Source organism: Epinephelus lanceolatus, chromosome 12 (assembly GCF_041903045.1).
Source record: "Epinephelus lanceolatus isolate andai-2023 chromosome 12, ASM4190304v1, whole genome shotgun sequence".
In the NCBI taxonomy this organism is placed as follows: domain Eukaryota; kingdom Metazoa; phylum Chordata; class Actinopteri; order Perciformes; family Serranidae; genus Epinephelus; species Epinephelus lanceolatus.
This window is the reverse complement of record NC_135745.1, coordinates 31,387,922-31,415,691: the sequence shown is the minus strand read 5'-3', so window position 1 is coordinate 31,415,691 and position 27,770 is coordinate 31,387,922. Positions and strand designations below refer to the sequence as shown.

Below are 27,770 nucleotides of genomic sequence, written 5' to 3'. Positions count from 1 at the left end.
GTAATTATAATTCAGAGGTTGTCTGCACATGGTTTTCAACATGGATGTGGCTATAAGCAGCACTTAGAATTTGATAGTGCTAACAGCCCAAACAGTGCTAACAGCAGCAGGTGTGTTGACTGGGCTAACGATGTTAACCTGTCCATGCTAGCAGTAATTGTCATAGAGCACTGTGCAAAGTGGCAGTGATTAGCTAGCCAGTGGGACATACACACAGGTATCACATACACATGTGGCCGGACAGTCTACCACAACAATAGACAGAGAAGCTCAGATTACAACACACACAGAGGTAGTGTGACTATACTGTATGTTCTGCTCAGGACGCCATTACTCCACTATATCTTTACATAGAAAATAATTATTTGCTCCTTTAAGTCAGGCCCAGATGTGTTGCTGTAATAAATTGTTGGGTGGAACTCAGATAATTTCCTGGACACACACCTGAATCCATTTGTCAAGGCACCAATTTGTTCTCAAAACATTATGCTGTTCTTAAAGTGATGGAGGATGCATTTTATAGGGAGCAGGTGAGAGTGTTGGGAGTCGAGAGGGTGATATGAATCACACTCACAGTTTTTCAGGCGCAGCATCTGAACAAGATAGATGTGCATGTGTTTTCAACACACACACCCACACACACACAACTCACAAATATTTTCTGTCTAGCAGAGACAAAAACATGTTGCACACATGTTTAGCTGTACAGAAGTGTAACATTTCCAAAGTCCTATTTGTGGGAAATGAGGTACCAGTGCTGTGGACACAAACTGCACTGGGGGAGTTAACGAGGTCTTCCTGAGAGGTGAATTTTACATCAGAGGCTACATTTCTGGTTCCATTGTGAAAGTCTGTCAAAGGACATTTGTTAAACTTGGAATTTTTGGTATTTAAAAGTAGTGATTTTACTTCAGACTGCCTCATGCAGTTTTAAGAATCCATCATCTTTTTATACCAAAGTTCAGAAACTGTTATCGTCCATGTGAATATATGTTGATACATTATGTATATTGCAGCCTTCAGGCCAGATCTAAACCAGCATGGCAATACTCTGAGCCACAAGCAAGAGATTAATGGCATTTGCCCACCCTCGAGGCAACTGCAGAGAAGATCAGACCATCAGAAACCTAATTTCTGAAGCCTGCCTCCCCTCACCTGTCCAGTCCTCCTTATCACCTTTTCGGCATCTTCTCCCTCACCCAACTTCTGCTGTCCTCCTCCTCTCAGTCCCTTCCTCTGCTCCCACTTTTTACTCGCATCACGTCCCATTTTCTCCCCATTTTCCCTCCCACTCTCCTCCTTTTTTGTCTTTTATCTCACGTTCTCCTCGTTCACAACGCATTATCCCTTTCTGATATCCTCCATGTGTCTATCGTCCATCTCCACGTCTCTGCCTGCTTCCAGTCTCCCATTTCTTTTCTTATCCTTCAATTTCACTGTTGCTTTTCTACCTCCAGCCCTCCCCTCCACATCCTCCTCCTGCTCACCACCCTGCTCACGTCCAGGTCTGTTTCCACTGATAAGACTCCCTGTAACACCCACACGCTCACACGCACGCGAGGAGGAGATAACGATGTTGCATTGCCAACATAGTTAGCATCACAGCTAACTGCTAGTCCTCTCTTCCCTAATATCATCGCTAATGAATGTGTCACGAGTGATCTTTCTCTGAGTCAAATAGAAGCAGCGAGGAGATGAGAAAGAAAAGACGGAGAGAGGGAGAGAGAAGGTGAACAAGAGAGGACAAAAAGTTCTTTCTTTTAAATCCATTTTGTTTGGGGCTGCACACTGAAAACAAACTTATTACCTGACATGTCATGGCCGGCTCAGGTAAAGAGAGTGGAGAATAAGCAGCTCTATCTGAGACCGCAGGCTGAGCTACAGGGCAATCAGTTCATTATAAAGTGTTTCTGTCTGAGCCACATAAACAGAGACTTTTCCCAATCAAGCACCAATAAACACAAGTCTCAATTAACGCCACATTTATCTGACCTCATCGGAGGGATTCCTGAGGAGAGTGACAGGAACATAATGTGAACAAGCAGCAATTTTAAAGTGAAAGGTTGACATTTGATTTACAGCATAATAAAAACAGTGGCCAGGCAGTATGCAAGTCTAGATATGTTTTTCACTTTGTTTCCAACTGCTTATATACTTGGGTAAATATGAGGGCTCCTCGTTAGACTGAATTATGATTTTAACATTCTGAAAAAGGTTCTATTTAGGATGTTGGAGGATATATAGGTATGAGCAGGTCTAATGCCAGCTCAGTCACCAGAAGAAAATGTTTGCATTGTATGTTTCTGCAGACTACGAATACATTACATTTGCACATGTCATAGTATGTATCATATCAGCAATTTTAAAGTGACGTGATGTATAAGCTGACTTTGTTATTGGGAGGTGGAGGGGATAGAGTCAAGAAGCTGCAGACCACTGTTCGAGACCAAGAAACAATGAAACAGATTGTAATTCTGTGAATCATTGCTGTGTCTCCAGTGAGGATTGTGTCGCAAAGAGCAGTTGTTTTTTATCAAAACATTGCTGCATTTTCTGCTGGGATAGTGGCATCAAAACATGATCTTTTCTAACCATAACCAAGTGTTTTTTTGTGCCTAAACCTAACCATGTTAACAACAGTGTTGCATAATAACGTAAAAATGTAATGTATCTTGGTTTGCAGAAACAGCATTGGGACTTTTAACTGTACATGTATTTGTCTGCTTTACAGGTGTTCTAAAACATGAATTACATCAAACACCAATTAACATTAAATGAAAACTAAATGATATTAAAAAGCATCATCCTGCTGGCAAGAACTATTTGTGTTGGCCGAGCCAAACAGATAATTAAATAAGCAAACAAATCATAATCTGTTGACACATTTTTATTGTTAACTAATGGAGGGTGCTTGTAGGACTGTTTTACAACAGCAATATCACACTCGTGATCATGTTTGGCCGGCAGTCAGTACAACAGCACTCCCTCTTATGTGTGATATTGTTTAAATATATAATATACAGTAATATAATGTCATCCAATCAGCAATGATTATTTCAGAATTGTGATCGCATGATTAAGATATTACTAAATATTAGCTTTACAGCTAGCATTAGCCTTTTTAAGTATAGTAATTAGTTATCAGTGTCGCCCCTTATTTATAAATGTAATTCATTCATTCAGTTATCTATCTCTCTCTTGTACTCCTCCTGACAGGTGCTGAGGGAAGTGTGTGTCAAGTCAGCAGTTCCTTGTAGCTACTCTAAACTCTGAGCCCTAGGGGCGTTAATATAGACAGTGCAGGCAGGGCAGTTGTACTGGGGTCTGTGGGGTGAGGGGCCCTTGCGAATGATTTTGATCGCTTTATCGCTTCTAGTTTGAGCAGGGCATTACACTGTAGTTTAAACAGAAGATATTACCTTATTATTATAACTCTTGATAAACTTGAAAAATCTGAATCTGGATTTTTAGGATAAAATTACTTCAATTTTTGAGCAACCCTTGAATATCACATGTATGCATCTTTAACATATAGCAGGTTTTTATTTTGGAGATTCAGGGCGTCACATCCTCGGTATAGAGTTACTTGATGGGAAATAGCTCAGGTAATATGAGAAGCGTGTGGTATTTTTGTGACCATGCTCAGAGATGTAATTCCACTTGGCACTTGACTGTCTGCCTTTTGAGCAGGCTGATATGCAGAGAAGTTGCCAAACGCAACAGTAATGAACAAGGCTGTGATTAGTTTCATGACACAGCTGCTGATAGGGAGCGTGTAGGCCAGAACAAAAAAAAAAAAAAAGACAACCATAATGTATGCACGTTTAAATTAAATTTCCTGTTTCATCACCAAGAAGTTGGTCCTATTATGGAATTGATTTGCATATCTTCAAGTACGTAAGCATAAGGTGACAAAGAAAGGTAAGTGAGCATGAATCACTCCCACGACTGAAATTAAAACTTCACTTTGATGATAATGAAAAATAGACTCAGTAGCTCCATTTATCACGTAAATACCTTCCTCACATTCAGCTCTCTTAAACAGTCATGATTTGTACCAGTTAGCTCCTGTTATATTCCATCCAAGCCATCTGATACATTTATGTCCGACCCACGTCCCACATACACTCACAACTCAAATGTCATCCTATTCTGTCCTAAATGTCAGTGCAAATGAAAGTCCTCCCAAAAGCGGGGCTTCGAGAAAGGAGACTGTCACTTGGCTGCCGTGTAAGACCCACGCTGGTATCAAATTCTTACATACATTTGCAGCCATAATCTTCACGCTCTGCACCCACTGTGAAGACATCTTGCGTATGCAGCCGTTGCACACCCACAAGGATATCTTTGCCATCGTTCAAGGTGGATGCCACGAAACAAATACCAGAACTGTCAGTGGAGGTGGAAATTATTTTATGACCTTGAAGTAGAAGGAGTGGTTACAGAAAACCACTGCCTGTCTGCCTGCCTGTTTCAGCAGTTGTGGTAGAAAAACACACTCAGACACTGATAATATTCATAAAACTATCAAAACTATCTGGTTACAGTAACACTTTTCTTAATTATCTCTGTCAGGTGTAAGCCTGGAGTGGATCATGTGTTTGGTTATGTGTGTATCTGTCTGTCCCCAGCTAATCCAGCAAACTACTGGACCAATAAGCCTAATATTTTGTGCGCACATGTATGACTGTAGGCTGGCATGGTTGCAGTGATTCATAACTGTTTTAAAAGCTGTTTAACTGATAGGTTTGAAGCGTCACTGACTGCTGACTCCTCACTCCTCTTAACCAACCGGTTGGCCGTCTGTCAAAGTTGAGTCTTTGGTGAGCATCTGCCGCCCTCGTCGGTGCGGTGTGTCCTGCACCTTTGCTGCACTAGTTTGCTTTTTTGGGCTGTTTCAGCATGTTGAATCAGCGATGGAGTCTGTCAGTGAATGAAATCACTCTGATTGGCAGTTCAGCTCAGTGCATAAGAAGAGAAACGGAAGTGAGGAAAGTAAACAAAAAGCTAAAATCAAGAGAGGGAGTGAGACCAAAACAAACTTGTTATATAAGGTGAGATTATTTTTCTTTAGCCAAGAGCTCTTTAGCGGAAACATTTCATGGTGGTTTGCGTTACTGTTCGCTGGCGCACGTCAGATATGCTTTGTTTTTTCAACATTTGATTGTGTTGCTTATGTGCTAACTGGCTAATTAACATCAAGACGGAATTTTTTTGGCTGAGACATGGTGGCATGAGGCGACGCAGCAAGGGGCTTTGTAGCTGTTAGGTCTCTGAGGTCGGTTTGGTGTGTCTGGGCCTTTAGAGCCGCAAGTTTTCCAGAACTCGACTCAGCTAAAATCAACAAACCTTACCGTCTGTTCCAGGCCAAATTTCACCTTCACTGTGGCTCAAAAACTGAAATTCATGGAAAAGTTTGGTCTTATTTTCAACTTGAGCATCTGTAGACTGATCCCACACTTGATACACTATGACTGACTAAAGTTAGGCACGTTACGAGATTAATTCGTCCCCAGTTTTGTTACCTTGGCTGCCATCTTGAATGTAGGCCAGGAGGGACAATTCTACTGGGTGCAGCTTTGTCACGTTCCAGCAAACCCTATTTTTTCTGTCCACTGCACGTCAGGTCTCAGCTTGTGTACGCAAGTTTGAGTGAGCATGGAATAGCGGTGCAGCAGAGTAAATATGGCTGAGTTGGAGGATTGTTGTTTGGACCGTTTTTTGACCGACATTGAAGTATTTGCAGCCAGATATTAATCACCTTAAAATGTATGGGTCAATAAATGGGTCACTTATAAACTTTTATATTTTATATGTAGGCCATAGGTCGGTAAAAATCAGGTATGTATAAATTAAATATACCAACCTGGAGTACAATTGTGCATAGCGATGCTGTTGACCGCACCAGTGATTTCCTTACATACTGAGTTTTTACGTCACTTTATAAGCTGCCAAATAGAACCAGTTGATTAAATTGGACCTGGGACGTCAGCATTTCCATTTTTAGCATAGAGGAGTTTCTCTTTTTAGCTGTATTATGTCTTTCCATGCCATAAACTTCAGGGGCAACGCCTCTACACCAAGGATATATTGGGACAGGATATGTAAATGACGTTGTTTTTACCAGCTGCCACATTTATCAACATCCAATCATTCCTATGCAATGATTGACAAGATAAGAATGTTTCATAAATCACACACAAACTCTATCCTCAGATGATCTGTGCGCCATTGTATCTATATTTCACATACAGTGCCTGTCAGCAGGAGAAATCGATCTGCTCTGTGCACTTGCTGTGTCTCTGTCAAAAATAGACAAGGTGTGTATTTATATTAGCTTCTCGGACAATTCTGAAATGCGCTGGCTGCTTTGCTGGAATGGCAAGAAGAGTGGCTGCGATCAGCCCAGGTGGCTGATCTGGCAGAAATCTGCATGCTACTGAGAGCCCTTTTCTAGATCATACTCGTGGTTTACTGAATTCGTTTGTTCTCAGCACTCTGTTTACTCATTTGTACAGTGGAAAGGTTGTTCATTAAGTACACAGCAGTGGAAAAACACCACCTGCTCCTCTGATGTTTCTGTCAGATGGCGGACCATCAATAATGTAAGAAATATCTGAAACATAAACAAAACGGCTTGGATAACAAATACTGCAGCAAATTATGCTTCAGGCTCTCGCGGGACTTATTCTTTTATCTGTTCAAGAACAAATAAAAACATAACATCTAATTTATTAAAATAGATCTGCAGGTGAGAAAGTAAAAAGTTTTACTTTGAAACTTCTCTACATGTTGAACAGAGAGGCATGCGACAACCACAAGGAAGCCTGCTCACTGTGCACCACTCATTTAAAGCACAATGGTCTTGCTGTCATCAGATAAGAGCAACCCTTAATCCGCCTCGGTCACGACGCTGCAGTGGATTCGTCTGTAGATAACACACCTCTAATTGACAGGAATCCGATTGTGTCGTAACACCGCGCCATTTCTCTGTTTCTGGGTGTAAGGCAGTGAGGCAAAACTGATCCCAGTGGTTAAAAAGTATATACATAACAGTGTAATTCCTGCTGCTCATGAACCAAAGTATTAAACTTTATCAGCATAAACTCAGATATTACAACTGGATGATTGGTCTAGAGCAGAATTAGATATGGTCAGTGGACAGATGAGTCTTGGATACCTGAGCTTGATGCAGGAGCTGGAGATGTGAAGAGGCAACTCACATCGGAGGAGTACGAATGTGTCCTCTGGTTTGTCTTGTTTTTACATGTTGCATCTTAGGTAAAACGTTAACATCAGCACTGGCAGGCCTACATTCAGATGTCTAACCTTGAACTAGCTGTATGCTGGCTGCTTCTTAAATTACAATGTGGCAATTTCTATTTCTCGATGTGTGAAATACAGAATACACAACATGGCAAAACTCTGAAGTTCTTTAAAGGCAGAGCTGGGCAGGATATCACAGGATGCAAACAGTTCAGCTTAATGTAAGGAATTACATCTGCTGTAATAATGAGTAATTGACTACGGTGTTCAAGTAACACCACACACTAGAAGACTTTGAAAAGACTTATAAAAGACTAAAGTCTGACACCCTCTCACATCTAACAACAGTGTTTATGACACGTTGTCTTTAGATGTGAGAGGGTGTCAGACTTTAGTCTTTTAAGTCATCATACTTTAGTCTTTTAAAAGTCTTTTCAAAGACAGAGCTGCAGCAATTGCTGTCTGCTTTCATTCCTTCTCCACCTTGTCGTGGTACAGATGTGAATACACGCCACCAGCTCCACTGAGCAAGTTCACACTCTTGACTGCCCAGTTTGCTGCTTCCTGTTTGGTGCTGGAGAGAGCGCACTTACTGGCTGTCAGCAGTGTTCACGTAATTGAACCTCACTTTTTGCACGAGTCAACACTAAAACGTACAATAATATCAAGTATGTTTGATTTTATTGTGACTTCAAGACAAGAAAGACTTAAAGAGACAGTTCACCTCAAAATCAAAAATCCATATTTTTCTCTCACCTGTAGCGATATTTATCAGTCTAGATTGTTTTGGTGTGAGTTGCAGAGGGCTGGAGATATCTGCTGTAGAGATGTCTGCCTTCTCTCTAATATAATGGAACTAGATGGCACTTGACTTGTGGTGCTCAAAGTGCCAAAAACTGTATGTAAAAAACTAAACGGCAATGTCTTGCTCTAGAAATCATGACCTGGTTACTGGAGATAATCCACAGACCTTGCTGTCAGCGGTTTTCTGTAGGAACTATTTTCTTTCTACTAAACTACACCCATCAACCATATCACTATGCAGAAGGAAGCGTGCATCTACTCATGGACGAGAGGCTTGTGACAGCATGAGATGTAAACATTAATGGTGTCGTCCTCAGCCGAGCTGTAATGTTAGCTATGGTGCTAGGTGAGCAAGCAGTAAACCAACACTTCCTTCCGCACAGGAATGCCCTACAACTCCAGCAAAACTCTCATGATTTTATTTCGACATTGGAAACTTGCCTAACACTGGTCAGAAACAGAGTTGGGTATAACACATTACAAAGTAATGCGTTAGAGTACTTTGATTACTTTTTGCAGTAACGAGTAACCTAATGCGTTAGTTTGCTGTTTGAGTAATCAAATACTTAAGTACGTTTTCAAACAAGACATCAGTTACTTCTGTTACTTTTAGAACGCTGGTCCTTCAGCTCTGAAACAGCAACGGCTGTTGTTTGGTAATGTTAAACCTATCAGTCTGAAAGAACCCACAGAGCTTGTGGCTTGTTACGTGGTCGGAGAAATGCTGCCGTTGTCTACGGTGGAGTCTCAAGAGGTGGAGTAGGACTCTCTGACAGACATATTTCAGACTCAGGACTTGCATTATGCCTGGTACACGCTACACGCTAGTACTCACCAATTATCCCAGTCGTCTTTCACAGTGTGTGTGATGTCATCGGGTTATTCTTGTCCTGTTTTATTACTTTGACTATTATTTGAGTCACTGTGTCTGTTCATGTGCCAGCCGACATGTTGTTGTAGTCACCTAAAAGCGTCAGCAGATGGCAGGAGCTACATTTGAAGCGCCACGTAAAGTATCATGCTACTGTATCTTCCACAGGAAGTTCTGACAAATGTTTCAGAATAAAAGCCTATTTAGAAAATGGAGGGATTCTCTAGCAGAGGTTATAAGGGCCTTTTAATTTGAAACAAGTGTTGAGTTTGAAATGAAGGTGCGATATATTAACTTTACAAAGACAACAGAGCGGATAAAAAGTAAATATATAAACACACAGAGGGATTAATAAATAACGGACCGTCTATAATGTAGTTTGTTTCAAATGAAGCTGGGAGCCTCTGCAGTTGTGGTGAGTAAAAGCGCCACCGCTATTTGTTAATGTTATTACTTTATGTCCGACCGTGAGGATGTACCATTGTTTGCTAGCTTGATGCTAATGACAGTAACGTTAACTCAGCGGGTTGACAAAGTGCCTCTGCTGTTTCACACCATCATTTCCCCCTTTTACTCTGTGTGGTAACATCCCTAGAGGAAATATTAAACACGCTGGGGTGTTGTTGTCATACAGTTGTCTACGGCAGCAGATCGCTCTGTGTTTCTACTGGTCAAAGTGAGGGCTGTGATGGGAGAATTGGATCTCAGTGAAGGGCAAGTGGTCCGTAACTTTAATTTTGGAGACAAAAAAATGTAGGCTTAGCGCCCTGTGGTCCATTGCCCAATAGGAAATGTAGAATACTCAAAAGTACTTTAAAAGTGTTTGAGTTACTTTTCTCAGGGAGTAACGTTGGAAGTTTTAAAGTAATTGAGTTACTTTACTTAGGGAATAACACAGTAAAGTAACTGGTTACTTTTTTAGAAAGTAACGCAGTAACGTATTTTGATTACTTTTAAAGTAACCCTTACCCAACACTGAAACATACACTGATGGAATACGTTACAAATTACATTTTAAAGGGAAATTTCGGTTTATTTCAACCCGTCTCCTATCGTCCTAAATTTGTTTCAAGTCACTAGTGACATAGAAATAATAGTTAGCATGTTAGCCATTAGCCTAGATACAGCCGTAGCGTCAGACCTGTTAAAACTTAATTGAACAGGCATCCTTTCAAGTGCAAAGTTAGTCCACTAAACAAGCTTTTTCTCCACAAAGACCGCCTCATATCATTAGGATAAATGTCAGAGAACATATAGAAAACGACATGTAAACGTGTTGTCTTACCTTACCGGTGTGGTGCCATGTTTGTTGTTTACCATTTAGCTAAGGCTGCAACCGGTCCCATTCCTTTCAACAGAGGTATTCCTCTTCTGTGGGCACTGGGATACAGCATTCACAGGTAACGTTACACCACCGATCTCCAGAGCTATGCAGCCTTCCAGCAGCCATTCCTCCTCTGTCGTCCTCTAACATTACCTGTTGCGCCTCTCTCTCTCTCCTCCTCCATTCTTCAATTTCACGAAGCTCTTCATCAGTGTATTCTGGCTCAAATAAATAAGGGCGGCCATCGCCTCTCGATGTGGAAAGCCTATATACTAACATTCCACATTTAGGTGGTCTTCAGAGTTGTCTTACCTTACGGTGTGTTTACCGTTTACCTCTGCTTCCCAAAGCACGGCCGAAATATCAGGAGAACAGGCCGCAGCAGCTGCAAGGCAGAACCGGACAGTAGCCTGAAAGGTTCATTCATTTATTTTATGAAAGATTTATAGAATAATGGCTGACTTTTTGCCAGACTTCGACTTTGTGGAGGAGGAATTTGATTTTGCAGAGTTTGATGGCCGCCCTTATTTATTTGAGCCAGAATACACTGACCAAGAGCTTCGTGAAATTGAAGAACGGAGGAGGAGAGAGAGAGAGAGAGGCACAACAGGTAGAGGACGACAGAGGAGGAATGGCTGCTGGAAGGATTTAGCTCTGGAGATCGGTGGTGTAACGTTACCTGTGAATGCTGTATCCCAATGCCCACAGAAGAGGAATGCCTCTGTTGCAAGGAATGGGACCGGTTGCAGCCTTAGCTAAATGGTAAACAACAAACATGGCACCACACCGGTAAGGTAAGACAACACGTTTACATGTTGTTTTCTGTATGTTCTCTGACATTTATCCTAACGATATGAGGCGGTCTTTGTGGAGAAAAAGCTTGTTTAGTGGACTAACTTTGCACTTGAAAGGATGCCCGTTCAATTAAGTTTTAACAGGTCTGATGCTACGGCTGTATGTAGGCTAACGGCTAACATGCTAACTATTATTTCTATGTCACTAGTGACTTGAAACAAATTTAGGACGATCGGAGACGGGTTGAAATAAACTGAAATTTCCCTTTAAGGCATGTAGGCTATTCAGTAATCTGGAGTGGAATATGCTTAAAAGTAACCCTCCCAACACTAACTATGTCGATCATTGGCCAGCCTCATGTTGCACTTTCTAAAATCAGCAGCAAATGGATAATATACATTCACCGGAAGAGAAGTAAATTAAGAATATCATATAAAAAAAACATGGAGGTAATGCTGTAACCGAGTCTGATGTTTTGTTTGGAAGATGAAACTACTGGATTGACATTTCTGCACTTAAAAAAAGGACATTTTTATACGCCACAGGAAGAAAAGCACAGGTGCAAATAATAAAATTTATGATGGCTGAATTCCATTTAGCTGCTGCAGTTTCAGGGTCCTGGTGTAGTGCATGCAGGCTCACTGTCACAGTTTACTGGGGCACTAATAGATCAGAGCTGTCTCTAATATCACCAGTAACACCCGCAATTTGTGTGTGTGAGGGATGAGATGATGAAACTGGTGCACGTAGAGATATTTTGGCAGTGATATGAGTGTGTGGAGCACACTGAGCATACAGTGGAGAAGCTGCAGGAGTGGAGAAGAAGTATTTGGGTGGTATTGATCAGTGTTGCAGCAGGGGAGAGCATTTCAACGATTGATATCCAAAACCTGAGATGTTACTGAGCAGATACATTTTTGGGACCTGACAGCCTAATGTATGGTTGCAGCAGAGATAAAACATGTGATGTAGTGTCTTTATGTGTGGGAGGGTGGGTGAGATAGGCTCAGAGGTTGGAGCGGTAGGTGTCCGTAGACTTGGCCTCCATCAGGCATCATGACGTGCCCGACCCCTGGCCTCAGGGTCGCAGGCCAGACTTCTCCTTTCCCGCGATGAGCTGTTATCTGACCTCAGGGCCAGTCAGTCAGGCTAGAAGAGTGTGTTTCTCAGCGTGTGTTTCTTTGTGTGCATGTGTGTGTGAACCTCAGCACCCTGTGATCTGATTTACCCTGACAAGGCAACAGGACAGAACAATAAAAAATGTCTATTTTCTCTCTCTCTCGTTCGCTGTCTCCCTCTGCACGCTTCAGGCTAAATGGGGGAGATGATTAAACAGAACAAACCCACTGGAGGAATGACATTCCCAAAGAGTAATTTTTGGAGCCTAAATCCCTCTTTTGTGTGTTATACTTATAATAATACATCAGGAACAGTTTGGTGCCATTTGACTCAGAGAGCTGCAGCAAGATTTGACACAAGACCAAAGCATTTCTGTACATGTGAGTGGATGTTTATGATCTCAAAGAAGTATTTCACTGCTGGCAAGATGGTCTTTTCATAAAACTGGGCTGTCTGTGCAGCAGACAGATGCAAAGACTTTTGAAATTTGTGCAACGTGACCAGAGAAAACAGAGAAAAAGGGGCTGTGGTAGAAAACCTACAACTACCACAATGCCTTGCGCCACACTGGAGCAATAAACACTTTTGCTAGTAGGTGACATATGCAAGGAAATACAGCAAACACTATGCAGAATTCAGATGAAGGGGCTAAGCATAACATTTATATGGATACCGGCTCATGTAGGAATCAGTGGAAATTAAATAGCTGACGTGTGCAAAGGAGGCAACAAGAATTAACTATATTGACATACCAGTTCCTTCAGGTAAAACAGAAAAATGATGCAAAATATGATGTTGTCAGAAGGGAATTTATATTGAACCATAAAGAAATTAAGTTAAATTTTGATTTAAGAGATATTTTACAGGGAAGGTCAGGTGAGGAATGTAATCAAGCATTGTTACAGTATCATAGGAGAATGAATCTGATCGAGAGAACATGATTTATTTAATTTATTTGTCTAAATTGATCTATATTAGGATTTTTTCCCTTGTTATCGGAGTTGGTACATTTAGGGTAGATTGCCAATCCACACTCCATACCAGTTGGTGGCGGTAATGCACCATAACCGCCATAAGATGCCAAGCAGAAAAAGAAGAAGAAGAAGAAGAAGAAGAAGAAGAAGACTACCGAGCTTGGCTTTTCTACACAGAAAACAAAATGGCGGCTGGCAGTTAAAGAACAATTTTGAGTTACAGTTAAAGGGTAAGCAAAGTATGTTTCTGTAAACATTTAGGCAGCTCAGTAACCGAATTTTTCTTCATATTTAATCAACAGTGTTTAGTTTTATTGTTTCATCTCAGTATTTTCAGCCTCTATTCTTACAATACAGGAAACCGGAAACGATATGGCGCCTGCTTGTTGTTCGTATTACAGACAAACAGTTCACTTTAATATGTTTCTGAAGACATTTTAAGCTAGAAATATACAGTACAGTAACTGAATCTTGGTTTATATTTGACCAGCGACGCCTAGTTTTACAGTTTGATTTCAGTTTGAGAGAGAAGGAGAGGGGCGACTGTCTCTGAAATGCTTTTATAACGTTACTCTGTGTCTGTGATGGTGGCATATGAAAATGTTGAAGTGCAATCTGTAGTTTGAGGAACAGCTTTAGAGCCAGCAGGATGAGCTGGAAGATGAACAGGGAGATCTGGGTGATGGTGAGGTAGAGGGACGTTTACTACAATTCATTTACACTCAGTAGTTGGATAGGCTCCCAGTTCTTGTTGTGCTAACCTCTTAAAATCCTGAGGTGACTTTTGTCTCTTTTAGCATTGATTTGTGTCTTGTGTATTATCAGTATATTCAAGTCACTGAGCTAAGCTTTAGTTTTTCTTCAAACTAAATATTTTTTTTTTAAACCAAGGAGGGTTTAAAGTTTAACAAAGCTTACTGATGTTCTGAGGGTATTTCTAGAAAAAAATATATACTCTACCGTAAATCTGTTGTGCTGTAAATGTACAGCAGAGAAAGTATTTTTCTATGCAAATAGACAGAAGATTCTCTTAGGATTCTAGAGCCATGATAGCAGCATAGCACCAGGGACGGCAATATCAGTCTCTCAGTCCAGCACTATAGTCCAGATCTTGTGCCATCATCAGGTCAATTTTTTTATTATTATTTTTTGTACACAACAACTAAAGTGAAAGTTAAAAACAACTCCAGATTCACTCTTGCTTTAGAACGACCTTTGTTGACTTGGCAGTTTGTCTCGTTATATGTGTTATTCTGTGCTGGTTCCACGACTGAAGTCGTTGAAATCCGGCCCTTGGGGAGTAACTTTCGGCGTCAGACACTGCTGAAAAAAGCTGACCTTTCAAGTCGGCATAATACGTCGCCGGTTTCTGTTATAGTTAAACAGCGCTCGTTGGCGTCACGGTCGAACAAGAACAAGAGTTAAGGTGGTGAAAGTCAGCAACCACCGACTTTCATCTGGGAGGGCAGTGTTCGCTTCTGGTAAGATGGCAAAGCCAAACCCTGTTCTTATCGTCACATATTGACATTTGGTCATGGTCCACGTCCACATATGATGTGAAAGGTACCCTGGGTGTGTTGGTTGTTGACATTCTGTTGACGTGTCAAGTTCTGCCTGTTACAGGCATTGTCTTCTTTCAAGATACGCTTCCCTTTTCACATGACATGTAACATTTGCATACAGTCTCTTTCAAAATACATGCACTATGTCAGTACAACAATGCGAATTGACTTTTTTTCCCCTTCAGCAACAAACACGTGGTGGGTTTAGCAAAAAAGAACCGGGTTTGACTTCAGAATCTTATGGGACACAAACACCGTTTTCTCAGGTGAAAGTCGATGTTTGTTGGACCCATCCACACCACTTGGATTTTCGGCGCCTTAATTTTGGTCCTTGTTCCACCGCGTTTCCCCCTGACACCGCCAGGCTTTGTTAAACTATAACGGCACCCGGCTGTGTATCATGCTGACTTTAGAGGACGCCTTTTTTTCATTGGTTTCTGATGCCGCAAATCACTGCCCAAGCGCCGGATTTTAACGACTTCGGAGTGAGACCAGGCTCTTATAAATGATATATGATGATGATGAATAGCTCAAACTGGTGAAATGTCACTTTGTGCTTTTATTACGTTTGTTTTAATATTGTGTTAAATTGCATGTTATCTAGCCTATATTTATTCAACCGTAACCTGAACTTGGTTTTGTCTTTTGTAAAGCACTTAATAGGTTGTTTTTAAATTATAATTTATTTTTCTCTCCTCCAGGCTCAAAATGCCGTGATCTTCCTCACTCCTGGTTTTTCCGCCTCCAAAATCTGTGTTTTCAGTCTCTTCGTTTTTCTTCCTGCCCGGCAGTTTAAAGAGACTCCCTAAGCCGTACGCCCGGCAGCCCACTGAATTGTGAATCCAAACAGCCGGAGCAGCAGCAGATAGACAGTGACTGAGAAACGGGAGGGAGGGGGGGTAGTGAGAGATAAAGAGTGAGAGAGCTGGAGAGAGAGAGAGAGAGAGAGAGAGAGAGAGAGAGAGAGAGAGAGAGAGAGAGAGAGAGAGAGAGAGAGAGAGAGAGAGATGAAAAGCATGCTAAGCGAGAGAGAGGCGCTCACACTGAAGGAGGCAGAGGCAACAGCTACAGCAACAGCACGCTCCTTCCCCATCCTCCCTCTCTTCTCTCATAATCCCACATCCACGCCGGGGGAGATGGAGGGCGCCCTGACCCGCTGAGGAGCTCTGTCTGAAGGAGAGGACAATTTCACATGAGCCCCCCCCCCTCCTGTGAGCGCCCGGATCATATTTTTGGGACAATAACCAACAGGGAGTGAAAGGAGGTGTGTACACAAACGAGCCTGCCGGCGGGAGGGAGGGAGGGCGCAGGAGAGAAAAGAGGGGGATGAGTGGCAGGTTCGGTACAGCTGCTGATGCCAGGGTCTGAGAGTGAGACAGACTGAGGAACGGAGGGCTGGCACGTGTGGAGCGGGGTCGGCAACTTGTGGGCCAAGAGGATAGGAAAATAGATTCACATACGCACACAGCTGGACAGATGAGGAGGCATCAGGGACCACGCTTCAGTCCTGGGTATGTCCACATACACTACACACACTCGTACACACACGCGTTTATCCTCAATGGTGGCTGTGTTTTTACCAATAGAGCTCGGAAACACTTGAAACGCAACAGTGCGTGTTTGCAGATCTTTGGGGTTGACGACTACCCACCCTGACAAGTCTCCCTACTTGCCCTCAGATACTTGCAGCAAAGGAGAGAGGATGAGGAGGAGAGATTATGTGTGTGTCTCTCTGAGTGTGCGTGGTCATGCTTTACCATCTACATCCTGTTATTACATTATTGTATAGCACTGGAGGCATTTCGTAATGGGTTTCGTAAGCTGTCAGAGTGATGCATGTAAATAAACCTCCACTGGTGGAATGTTGCCATGTCTCACGTCACCGGAAAAATTAAACAATCACTCTAAACACTTGTTTGTGTGGCTGTAACATTGCTCATGACATTAACTTTGTGCATGAGTTATTTGCGGTCATAAATTGCGCACGACAAGAAAAATCTGAGAGGCGTAACTTGTGTAGCTGCTGAAGCCGGGACTTGTTTGTGCACTCTGGTCAGAGACATGTATAGCTCTGCTTACCCACTGCAGGAGGCCATGTGCAGTAACATGACATGTGTGGCCATGTGTTATGTCACGTTGTGACAGAGTGCATATGGCTTATGACAGCAGGTTTGCATGAGGTGTATCAGCCAGCCGCTCCTATTTCTCTCCATCTAAACCCCCCCCCCCCTCTCTTCCTCCTCTTCCACCATCTTCCTCCTTTCTCTGTTTCCAATTATAGGCTGTCACCTCTCTTGCTTTCCTCCTGATCCTATCTCCTGTTTCATTCTCTTGCTGAGCAATTACCTTTACCTGACTCTGCCCCTCCGGACAGCATGGCTGGTTAGTTTTCTGTCCGCCTTTTCAACAATCAAAGTGAAGGATGGTTGGTGATTTCGTGGCCGTTTTCTTTACCCCAACCTGAGCAAAGAGCGACCTCCATGACGCCTAAACACAGCAGCCACTTCATATTATTGCTGCTCTCGTAGATCTAGAAATGATATGTAAATAGGAAATAGCTGTGGGGGCTTTTCAGTGTGCGGAAGAATTATGCCTCTAATCATGCAATCAGCTCATTATTTCCCGCTCCTCATTAACTTGTTTGGGTTTCTAACTTTATCGCTGTTCGCAGTCTCGTCTTCCCTAAAAACAAAACAAAACAAAAAAAACCCTCACCCAGACAGAGCTGGCGGGCACATTGCTCCCAGCATATGGACAAACTTGCTGTTGGTGTCTGAGAGAGGAAAGACTTGCCAGAGAGCTCAAACCCCTCCAATCACAACTTTTCTTTCCTGCTGATTCCTTTCACTCCTGTATCTAAAACCCCCTGCCTTTCAAGCCTCCTCTGTTCCCTTTTCCTCTGTCTCCTTTCCTTAATCATCTCTGATGATGATCCCACTTTATAAACTCTCTACTACAACAGTACAACTCACGCAGCAACGGACATATTTACATAAACACAACCCCACACTCCCACACACCAGTATAACCCTTTTAGCGCAGCAGTGTGACAGCTACCTGAAGGATAGCATCACTGTCCTTTCTGCTGCCAAGCCTGTAAAATTGAGTGAAAGGACAGAATGGAGGTAGAAATAAGGCACTGAAGAATCACTGATGAGACGGATAAGGCGAGGGGGACATAATTAACAGAAAGAGGGAGACTGGAATAGAGACATTAAAAGGAAATCGAGGCGATAATGCAATAAGGTGAAGAGTCATAGAAAAAGAAAGAGTTCAGACGGTGACTGAAAAATGGGAGAATGTGGTGAAAATGTTTGGCCTCTGCGTCGACAGGTGCTGATTGCTGATGTCTTTTTCCCGTAAATGGACACAGCGACAAAGTGATAGTTTTTAGCCACCCTTGGGGAAAGATGGTGGAGAGAGACGGAGAGAGAGGGAGAGACGCTGATCACCAAAGGAAGCAGAGGGTGTTTGATTTATTTATAAAAACATTTCGCTCGAAGGAAAATTCTGCCTTCTTACAAGTTGGGTCATTTGTTATAGTTTTGGCTATTATTCCTGTCAGTTATGATGATGTTTTATTCACATGGGGGAGTAACAGGAGAGGTCAGACCGTAACACAGTTGGCAAACCAGCCAATATGTTAGTCAGATTAACTTAATTTGGATGTAAAACTGCAGGTGAGCACACTCAAAATGTTGGTAATAACCCCTCACGGGGAAACTGTGTGCAGACAGGTCCCGCCGGTACAATGCAGTCAGAATACTGGTCCATGTTTTTACAATTATTTCACCTTTTTTTGTTTTGTAGCATGGCTCTTTTCATGTGATACTAAGAGAGCTTTACACAGGCTGAATTCAAAAACAGCCCTGGCACAGCCCGAGACACACATTTGTTAAGCATAAAAATATTTAAAGTTGCTCTGATCAATATTTTTATATTAATGTATGAAGTAACTATGTGTAAAATAAAAGGTGTCACTGGCAGCGATGAAACCACAGAGAATTATCCCCCCTTAACCAAGTGTTTTAGCGTCTTTCTGAACACTGTTTGGTTTTACGGCCCACACACAGTTGTGATTCCTTGCACAGCTTCACCTACTTTCAAGGTCAGTGTTGTGAATGAACACACTTAAGGAGAGCATTTGTTGAACATGCTGATATTTTTGTTGAACAGTGAATTGAACACATCAGTTTTTAACTTATGAACATGACCATGAGCATTGTTCACTCTCTCGACAGTTAACAATGCTCATTTTATATCACCTGAGGATTTAGGGCACCTGGCATGGTTAGTACTAATGGCACTTCTGACAGCACAGCTACAGGTACCACTGGAGCCAGTTCACATGGATATTTGATGGACTTTTATGCAGAAAAAAGAACAGATTCCAGTGGAAGAATATTACATTCATGCAACTGTTCCTGCTAGTTCTGGAAAAAAAAAAAGTTTGAAATTTGAAGCGACACATCGAGCTGAAGCATCCGACCAGTTTTGGGAAATTTCTGTGAGCAAATGATGATCACAAGATTTTATTTTACTTTCAAAAAAACAGAAGGCATGAACAAAAACAACCCATTCTCTAACGTCGGCATGATACGCAGCCGGTGCTAGGTAGCCTTTTGTCCGTGAACGTCCAAAAGTGACACAACTGATGCTTGTTACATGCATTGTGTCTTTTCAAATTACACTTCCGTTTTCAAAGGAAATGTAAAGTGTCTGCTCATTACAGGCTTACAGTCTTTTTAAAAAAAACAGACATTTGAAAGACTTCACTTTTAGGTTTATTCCTTAAGTTTAGGCAAAAAAAGGATGTGGTTAGATTCAGAAAAAAAGTCATGGTTTGGCTTAAAATAAGTTCAGGCCTTACTAACGTAATGTCATGTCATGTGACATGTGTCACTAATGTAGCATCTCACACATACTAGAACACGATACTGATACTGTTCTGGTGTTTAATGACCCGTCCACCTCCCTTCCCACCTGCCCTTTACGGACTTTCTCACTCTTTATACTTTGGCAGTTGCTACAGGCTTCATGAGTAGACACCACCCAGTGTGTATCATACCACCTCGAAGAGCGTCTCTGTGCATTGGTGTCTGACAAAGACATCCACTGAACAAGTACTTGACAAGTTCGCAGCCCTCTGCATATTACACTGCCACTGTGTGTTGGTATCTGATGCAGAGTTTACTGACAAAGCGGCAGTATTTGATGAGTTGGGACTTCAGACTTAGTCCAAAATTCAAATACTGAAATATTAACGCAAACTAGTTGATTTAAATCCGTTGAGGTTGCTCTTGTGAAGTGTGAATGTGCACAACACTGTTCAAAGTGCATGGAGAAGAAAAAAAGTCAGAAGAGGTCAAAACTCCAGCAACACTTGTGAGACCAACGTGGTTCAGCTTATGGCCTTCTTCAAGGTCATTTTGGTCTGCAGCTTTAATGATTTGGTTCATTTTCACGGCTCATATCAACCTCATTTTCGTCCGTTTTCAGTGGCAAACCTCTAAAAATAAAACAACTGAACACTTACTGCTCGGCACCAGATAGCTGGCGGACAATGTTAGTGACTAGCTGGTGAGCACAGTGGAGAATTCAGCAGCTAAAGAGCCCAATATTTTCCTCAGGAGTTTGTGTAGATCAACAGAACTCAAAGGATTGGACTTGCATATGTAAACACAGCTCCAAATATTGTTGCTTCACGTCTGCTCGATATGTAAATAAGCAACTAACACATTCGCGCAACAACCTAATATGGGAATGTTGTGTTAACAGCTTGTTGGATCATAAATCAATTACTTCAGTTTTAAGGTAGATTCAGAGTTCATGTGCACATATGCAGGATCAGGCAGTTAGCAGTAAGAATGCAAAGCTCTGCGTTGTTGTGCTGTTTATGTTTAGAGGTGCACTAACCAAACCGCTGCGTGTCAGACAGGTCATGGACATTTATGATTTCACAGTATATGGAACATATGACTCATCCAATACATTGAACCACGAAGTCCAGACAGTTCGGGCATAAATCTCAGAGTTTGCCTTCTTTTTCTCTTCCAAATGTATATTTATAACGTGGGAGTTTGTTTAAAACCTATAGCAGCTAAGCCCTGCATCAAGAGCACAAACATCTCCACCATGTTAATTCCATTCAAAACCTGTTTGATCATCTGAGTGCTCGGGATTCTTGCCCTGTCTGACTTCTTTGAAGCAATATTAAATTGCTGAGTTCAGTTTTATTATAACCGAAAGGAATAATGGTCAGAGCTATGAAAATAAGACAGGTTGTGCGAAACCAGAATTTCCCTTAAAGGCTTAAACGCCTCAGCAGAATGAGGAGTTCAGGAACCATGGGAGTTCCTAAAACACAGAAGGTTAAGACCTCAGGGAGAAAAATGAGAGCGTGATGTTTCTGCTAGAGGAGAGAAGAAGCTTGTGGGCTGCGTGGTGAGAGGATTTGATTGGGAAGGTGACCGGGGGTGTGTGGGCGTGTTGAAGGGGCTTTTGATCTCAGTGTGTGCACAAGCATGTTTGTGTGTGAGTGTGTGAGGTTGATGGTTGACCTTGAGAAAATGCACCAAGGGTCTTAAAGGATGCCCAGTGTGGAGGATTGCTGCTAATAGATTGCTGGATTGGTGACACACACACACACACACACACAATAAAACACCAGTGTTTATTAAACTGGAGTTACAGTGCAGAGCCTCGTGGTTGCATCAGAGGTCACTCACACAACTAAATTTAATGGTCTTGCTTCCAGTGTCATTGAGCACAACATCATGACTGTGTCTGCAGAGGTCATTAGGGCTTTAAAGGAATCCTTTACTCCCCAAACGACCATTTATATATCAGTTACTCACCCTATGTTAAGTTGATTTCACGACGAGTACTTTGGTTTTTTCACATGCCTCCATGGTGAACGAATAATTTAAAAACTGAGAAACTTTACATTAATTACAAACAAACATTAATTAAGTCATAGGGGTCCAAAGTATCTTGTCTACAAACTCCCACACAACTCGTGCAGTAAATCCATTTCTCATTTATCCAATTGTATGCTCAGTACTTCCCCAACAGACAGTCCTTTCTGATAGGGAACTGAACTGAAAGTGAAATGTATTGTAACTCTCTTCATAGCCAGACTCCATTGACAAAAACAGTAATTTTACATTGCTGAACACAGGAGCTGCTGACCTACCATTGCATTGATCAGTGGTTTGTTTGTGTCACTGTGTGACCTTGGTGGATCTAAATTAACCCTTAAAAAAATAAAAGTCACACGATAACACAAACAAATCAATCAGTCGAGGCAGTGGTAGACCAGCAGCTCCTGTAATTCATCAAGGTAAAATTACTGTTTTTGTCAATGGAGTCTGGCTTTGAAGAGAGCAGCGATAATTTTCACTTTCAGTTCAGCTCCCCGTCGGAAAAGTTTGTCTGTTTGGAAAGTACTGAGCATGTGATTGAACAGATGAGACTTGGATTACACTGCAGGAGCTGTGTGAGAGTTTTTAGATAGATGATTTGATATTGTTTTACTGTTTTTGAACACAGACCCCTTTGACTTCAATTCATCAAGAATGTTCTTTGTTTTTGGATCCTTATATCACCAGAGGCATGTGAGACAAATCGTGTTTTCTTCTTAAATTCAGTGTAACACAGGGTGAGTAATTGATATACAAAAGGTCATTTGGAGGGTGAAGTATTCCTTTACCCGCTTGCCACTGCTGTTGTTGCACATGTACAGTGAGGAATAAAGGGCATGATCCCAGTCAATAATGAACAAGTGGGCTCCTGTCTTGGGGCATATAGCCAGCAGGTGGGAATTACGACTCCTCTGCTGTCTCACTGCTCTATTACGACCCCCTGACCTTCTTCCACACCTCCTCTTCCCCTCCTTTCTTTTACTCCCTCCCTCCTGTTAAACGATTCACTCTCACACTTTCCCTGTTTTCATCACTCTGCCCTTTCACTTTTCATTTCGCTTACTTTAATTTACTTTCCTGGCTGCATTTTCTCAGACGTGACCCCCGTGCCTTCACATTCTGTTGTTCATTCTTCCACTTGCGGTTGCCGTCTGTCTGACTGCCTCTGTAACTCTCCGTCTCTCTCTCTGTGGGCTGCTATGGTCTGATAGAGTTTTAAGGTCATCTGGTATCTCTCGCCTAACGCTCATAATGAATTAGCATTTAGTGTTGCCTCATTATTCAGTCAGACACAACCATCCCCGGAGTCATTCTCAGTCTCTTTAAAATAAACTGTCAGATTGAATTTGGTGATGATTGAATCTTTTCAAATTATAGAAATCTTAGCCACTCAGAAATACAAAGTCCTTGAAGGTTTGTCCATCCCATCTTCCTGTTAAAGAGTTCAATCCCACTGTGACGGGAGACTGCTCAGTCAGGTGCAGATTCATTTGAAGCAACAAAATGTTCTCATTTCACTGTCTTTGGGGCTTTCTCTGTCAAATGCAAATATGTTTTGTTTAAGAACTTTTATTTGATTGTGTACAGTTACTCTATGGCTTTGTCTTATTCAGAAGAAAGCGTCTCATTTTGACACCTCACTCTGAGCCTCCCTAGTAAGGTTTCTTGTTCAAGCAGAAAAATAAAGTTTTTGAGACAAAACAGCCCTTTTTCCACAACATCACATAACTGAAGTTAATGTTACACTCTGCCAACAGTCATTATTATCAAACTGCCTTTACAAGCAGAGTAAAAAAAAGTCAGAAAATTCACTACCTTAGTGAAAAATCCAGTTTGGTTCTTACAATAGAGACACCAAAGCAGACAATTTATTGACCTTCAAGCAAGGCCTTGAGCAGACACTGCCATGCTAGCTGGCAAGAGTACTCTAGAATTCTCTGCTCAATGTCTAAATGGAATTTCACTGATTCTCAAACTGCAGATTTGGCATGTACCAGAAATTTGGTAGTCAGTACTACCCACATACTTAAACACACACTGCTTTATTAAAACATTTAAATTAAATAAAAAAATGTTTTTTGATCCCTGATGATCGGCCGCGAACACAAAGTACTACTCTGTGTGAATTCATGAGATTTTGTGGGTGAGGAAACGATTATTAATATATAGCTTACGGCAGTGGTTCCCAACTGGTGGGTCGTGGTCCAAAAGTGGTCCGCGGGTCCATTCTGAATGGACTGCAAGTGACTCATAAACTTGTCAAGTTTGTAAAAAAAAAAAAAAAAAACACATTTGGTTTTGAAGTACAGTGAATTTCTGGTACAGAGCTTTTGAAGTGCTGTTTTATGTAATATGTCTACATATTACTGTACGTGCTAGGTGTCTGCTGTTTTCTGTGCTGTTGATGTTCTGAGATGCCGCAATCAATGTCGTAACATCGCCAGCATCACATGGGTTAGGTTAAGGCAACAAAAGCACAGGGTTAGGTTTAGAAAAAACATCACGGTTTGGCCCATACAGGAAGTGAACACAGATTTTCCTTATTCAAGGGGTTATTCCAGGGTTTCTTGGACCCATCCACTACCCCTCCTACCTGCCCTGTAGGGACTCTCCAGCTCCTTATAGTATGTGGTTACCAACGCTGTCTGGCTGTGTTGTGAACTGACACCACCCTTCGCGTATCATACTGCTCTAACAGGTGCCATTCGACTAACTGGCCGACTGGCGGTGTATCATATCAACACAAAAGGTGGCTCATGGTATTGGTGTCTGATGCCAAAGTCACTGACAAAGCAGTGGTATTTGATGAGTTCGGAATGAGAACAGGCCATATAGTAACATATTTCTCCTCCATTGTTGTTGTTCAACACGTGTACATGTAAGATGTGATGGTTGGTCTTTGAGGTAGGCTATAGGTCCAACCCATCCTCCACTGAAATTGTACGACAGGATAGAAAGTGACAGTGGCAACGTTTCACCCAAAGTTTTAGGCCTCAGAAAAAAAACAGTTTTCTTTTCTACGAATCGAGGCGGAGCAGTTGCACTTGTTGCCGTCTTCCACGTGTTGTTGTTGTTTTACCGTGCTGGTAGTCATTCGTCTTCTTTCTTTGCCACTTACCAGCAGACCAGAACACTTATAGGCGTATATATGCTGCCCCATCAGGCCCGGAAGAAGTGCATCGTCAGTACCTACGGGACCTACAGTACTGGGAAAAAAGTCACGTTTTCAGAATTTTGACATCAACTTTGTTCTAAAGAATCGGTTCTCATGACATCCCCACTACAGATGCCGGTGCAAAACTTAACGGATCACTACTATTTACGATCTTAACATAAAAAAGTGAAGAGCCAGTCTTCTCTTATTGTTTATCTACATCCTTCTCTGACCAACATTTTGCTTCTGAATTTCCCCAACTATGCTGTGACCGGTTTTGGTCTTATATTCACAGACAGTCGCAAAACAAGATTTGCTACAACCTCTTACTAAAACATGCGACCTAAATTAGAAGCTTATTAGGGTTTCTCATGCTACACACTTTCAGGTCAAGAATAGCGGCTTTCATGATTTATTTTTGGCCATGATGAAAGTGAGTTGGGTTGTAAGGTTGTTAACAAAGTGTTGCAGTGTTTTATTTGTTGTTGACTGAATTCCAGGCTGCCACTTAAAGACTGGAATTCTCTGTGCAGTACCGCGATCAAAGAGATTTGGACATCGATTCCAGTGAGTTTATTGTCAATGCAGCATGATGTCATCACAGGGGCAGATGGAGATGTTGCTGAGCTGTTGAGTGAGCCTGGACGAAGTCTTTTGGAGTTTGGCGTAAGGTTGGTCATGGTCTTGTCAGCCTCATTTTTCCTGTTCATGGTCCAATGGTGAATTAAAGACTTTTAAGTGTAGTTGTTGCTTGGTTCTGAAGGTCAAATTCAGTAAGAAAAAACAGTTTATATTTACAGAAGGAGAATGTGGTAGCAATCGAAGGTCGCTTTCACTGGCAGTCGGCCCAGAGTTTGAGAATCCACTAAATATTACCTGTGATTATGGGTGTTGGCTGGATGAGAAATATCAATAGGAAAGGTGAGACCGTGTCAGTGACCTCTTATCACCTGTTGCAATGAGAGGAGTTGAGTCCACCAACTGTGTGTGTGTGTGTGTGTTTATGTGTGTGTGGCAGACCTCTCATTACCTGCCCTGCTTGAATTAAAGACTCATGTTTCTCAGACTGCATTAAATGTTGATGTGGGTCATGAAGTGTGTGGCTTCGCTCACCTGTGCTTCCTGTCCCTCCGCAGATGTTAATGCAGGTCATGGAAATTAACCTTTATATATGTGTGTGGGTGAGTGTGAGTCAAAGTGCACCCATATCTGCTTCTGTTAATTGAATGTTAATGCAGGTTAAATACTATCACCTTACGTTAAATAATGCAGCTCGGTTAATGACCGCATGCAGGATGCAGAAGTTTTACTTTCCTCACTGTACTTTTGCTCGTCTCTCTTACTCTTTTGTTTTCTTCTTCTGCTGTGTGCACATGCTTTGTATGATATCCTATGAATTAGCGCCCCATGAATGATGATACATACGAATGTAAAGTTACGTAGGTTAGGTTTAGTTATGTTCAGGAAAAGAAACATGGTGATGACTTACTTTGTCGGTCTCACTAGATGTAAACTGTAGCTATGAGCCTGCTGTTGGGTCACTAATTTTGGCTGACATTCTCCCTTCTCAACCACTATCTGCGTGTTACCATTTCCAAATCCCCTTCACTAGGGAAACAACAACAACACCCTCCGAGCTAACAACTTACATATTGAAAAATGCACATTTTGATGAAGGTTCGGATCAGGCAAAAAGGCATGCCTGCTTTGTTCTTTCTGTGAATTGTTGTAAAGATCAACAATGAATAAAACAACCTGTGAATGCACCTCGTAAAAGCCCGGACTCTGTCTTGCAGGACTCTCATGTCCAATGTTGATTTGTTTTCTGACGTGGCCAGTTGGAGTTGATTGACCTTGTCTTTCAGCTCTAGCAGCGGCGTGCACCAGTGACAGTGGCTTCACTAATGTACTGATGCATCTCACTTCATAAGAGCTTCTGTGATGTTGTCGTAATAATCTTCTGCTAAAGCTACACGCAGCCAGTGGATTGTCAGTAGTTGTAAGGGGTTAAGTGAGCTCCTCCAGAGAAAAAGCATAGTCAGGCTTCACCAGATTATCAAATCACGTTTATCACTAAAAGATGAATCACACAGTGACATATGACTCTTAATGTTTCTCATGGTGTTTTCTTTTGTGGGGCCATTTTAATGACCGTGCTCGCCTCCTCCAAATGTTCCACCAAACAAGTTCATCCCTGACACTATTTTGCGAGAGCACCATTGCTGCATCCTGGGCTTAGTGCCACCCAAGACGATTGTGATTGGTTTAAAGAAACAAACACAAGCCTATGGCAGAAAGATAATCTGTGATTCCAGACCTTTCTCTAGCACTGACACCATGTACGTAACATCTAAAATAAGTCGGAGCTCACTGGGTTACACACGGTCTGGAACATCACTCTGCTGGTGGAAAGTCCTGCGTTTTGTGACACACCCGTCTCCCCAACCTTCCTCCCTGCACGGACTATTTCTTCTTTTCCTCCTGTTAGCGCATCATGTGATCACATGCTTACACGGGTTATACATTAACTGGGATATTGACAAATTGTGGTGCATTACTTTCGTAGGTATCGAGAGCAGCCTGGTAGACGTGTGTGTGATAGAAAACAGCTGGTTTGGTTTGATGTGATAACCTACTGTTGTTTGAAATTTGCACTCGAATTTGCTGTTACTTATTCAAATGACTGTCCTGATGGCCTGTAGTGTGTGTGTGTGTGTGTGTGTGTGTGTGTGTATTACCATCTAATGCCATCTGTACAACAGACCTTTAGGGCAGGGGGGACGTTATTCATTAATTTTAGCTGCATGACTTTGAGGCAAGAGCACTATTGAAGTGTGTGTCTGTGTGTGCTCTTTACACACATAAGGTCAATCAGTCTCACTTGTGCGCTTCACTTTTCTCCTCTCCCCTCCCTTGTGTTTCTCTCCATCGCTCTTTCGCCCATGATTCTGAGTGGATGAACAGCTTTCTGATCCGTA

At 42.0% G+C, this 27,770-nt stretch overlaps 1 protein-coding gene across 1 annotated transcript in view; it reads left to right on the top strand.

Moving 5' to 3' along the window:
- The first annotated feature begins 15,744 nt into the window (after positions 1-15,744).
- Positions 15,745-27,770, top strand: part of lingo3b (leucine rich repeat and Ig domain containing 3b) — a 51,824-nt gene continuing 39,798 nt past the window's right edge. The window contains exon 1 of the mRNA XM_033650340.2: positions 15,745-16,226. The gene's annotated coding sequence lies outside the window, so the exon portion shown is untranslated. The remainder of the gene's footprint in view (positions 16,227-27,770) is intronic.